The following is a 2,705-nucleotide window of genomic DNA, read 5'->3' as shown; positions in this document are numbered from 1 at the left end:
GTGAGTTTGCTTTAAAACCTTTCTTTTAGGAAGTCCTGCTTTTTTAACATTAGTTGTCTTGTCATACGTCAAAATTGTATGTACTTTGTACAGTTTACGAAAATAAACACAGTTTAAATCGATATTCATATACCAGCCTCAAAAAATGCTTGTCATTTAATTGACAATTGATAAATCCAGCATAGTTATCAAATCTATTGACGAGTCATTCACCTGGAAACATTTGTATCATTCTTCAGTCATTTGTTGGTTCGACTTTCCTCACCCTGGAGGAAGAGTAATGGCTTTTGCGAGAGTTTAACATGCCGTGCCGTTTCCTACCGTTATGAATTTCTGTTATCGCAAGGATAATACTCTGGGCCTCAATAACAGCGAACTGTTCTGTAACTGAAAGTAGGCTGTGGAAAAAGTTCTGAGGGTGTCTGGGTTCGATTACTTATTCGGAAAGGTGTTCGTTTACTGTTAAACCACCGTGGCGTCAGTGAGGATTTTATTGTTTTTTTTTTAGTATTAACAAACTAGTCTATGTTGTTCGAAACATCCCTTTTCTTCCTTGTCCTGTTTGGAAGGCCTTTTCAAATTTATGTAAGCTAATATTTGCAAATGCCTAGCGATTAGGCCTAAGTGTTTTTTTCTTTCACCTTGTCAGCCTGTGATGTGCGTAACAGACATAGTTTGGTTTTGTTTATAAAAGAGGAGAAGCTCAGAAAAAGAACATCAAAGAGAGGTACATTTAAGGTTTGGATGCTTAATTAAAGAACTTGCAAAACCTGTTTGTCTGTGTGTGAGCCACAGCCAGTTCAAGGAGATCTTGTGTGTGTGTGTGTGTGTGTGTGTGTGTGTGTTCCTGTGGTGTATTGTATGTAGAGACTGCATGTATAGATCACATTAACAATATCCATTTCATTCCTATAGCTTGCAATAATAGCAAGTAGGCTATACATTACACAATGTCTACTCAAATATACATTCTCGCTCTAAGCACACACAAATATTACAATACAGACAGTATGAATGTACTAAAAGAATATATATATATGCATACACCTATATGATATGTGAATAAGAACTGTGGTGTCTTTGTGTGTTTGTTGATGTGCATATAGTCTGTGCTTGTTATTGTGTACCTGTTTTTCCTCACTAAATCAATTTCCCTGGAGTGTGACGTTCCCTCTCTAGCAAGTCCAGGTCGCCAGGGTTACACAGTCAGGCAGGCCTGCGCCACCTGCACACAAATGCATAAATGTATAACCACTGCCACAGCGGTCTGTGGTGATTTGGGTTGCTAATAACTATTCACATACTTCTAATTACTTTTTTCTATTTTGTAGTCCATGCCATAAGAATAAATTGTGTTATATAAAAGGAATGCCTCTATGATTTGTATTACCCAAACATCACTGTGTGTGGCTTTGTTCATGAATTGTTGTGCACGTTAAATCCATCTGTGTATTCTTACTGTATATGTCGTTTTTACGAAGATATATGTGTAAATATATCAGAGACATGTATACATATTTTAGAGCAAGTAATATGTATCTTTTCTTTCTACTCCCTTGCCTGTGTGTCCTCATTAACCTTTAAATGTGTGTTTGTTGGTACAAGTTGTCATGAATGGTTTCTGGACCTTGTCTGGTTTTTATCCCACACCGTCCAGCCTGCAGCAATTAGCACACACAGACAGTGCAAACACTTTGTTTTCATTGGCCTGTTAAGGAGAAAGAGAGAGGATGGGGAGGAAAAAACAGGCAGAAAGGAACAATGCAAACCAAGCTGTAGTTACTATGCCAAGCCTCTAGAGGGAAGCGTCTACATTTTGATATACAGTAAATACAGCCTAACATGTAAAGCGATATCTCTAGAGGACACAAATGTTTGATGTTAAATGATTTTAATGCTTTCTTATTAAAAATCTGAGCCACAGGAAACTAAAGTTTCCATTTGCTTTCCAATCAGTTGCACTCCAAACAAGTGATACGGTACAAAACAGGGACGCGGGAAGTAGGGGTGCTGAAGGGGCTGCAGTACCCCCTGTTTTCACATGGTTGCAAATGCAATGCCAAGTTTGTTCATTTAAATTTATTCAGTTTTAGCATTTAATCATTTATATGTAATGATCTCTGAAATGTAAATTGTACGTGGGCTATAATAAACCCAAGTTTATCTTTATAAACATGATTAATTTTACTTGTGATGTTTTCTATATGGGATGATTAGCCTAATCGTCATGAACACATGACGCTGGCGTGTGGTATCAAACATGAACTATACAGAATGCGAACAAGATTAACTTTAATACAAGGAGATAATGGCGCAAAAGTGAATTTCAGATTTTTTAAAATGCCCATCCCAGCAAAAACTTTCCAAAATAGGCATCCAACACCAGCCCCAGCACAAGCACCGACGTAAGTGAACAAGCTCCAGCACGAGCACGGAGACAAGTAAGCCTAGCGGACCCAGCCCAACCCCCGAGATTGATCAACTACTATCGATAATTTCAAAAATGTGATATGCAGTCAAATTTCCCAGTGTGTATATGCCACTTAAACGAGTGTTCATATCGACGCACTTGTAGTGCTTTGTGGAGTTGTCAAATGAGGTGACCTCCAACCCCAACATCGCTTCTCTAGTCTTGTCAGAAAGACAAAAATAAACCTCTTTGCCCAGTTTGCAATGAGGATTTGGTTGGCATTAACAATTACAAC

The sequence above is a fragment of the Sinocyclocheilus grahami genome, unplaced genomic scaffold (assembly GCF_001515645.1).
Source record: "Sinocyclocheilus grahami isolate Dianchi unplaced genomic scaffold, SAMN03320097.WGS_v1.1 scaffold87.1, whole genome shotgun sequence".
Taxonomy (NCBI): domain Eukaryota; kingdom Metazoa; phylum Chordata; class Actinopteri; order Cypriniformes; family Cyprinidae; genus Sinocyclocheilus; species Sinocyclocheilus grahami.
This window is presented reverse-complemented; position numbering follows the sequence as displayed.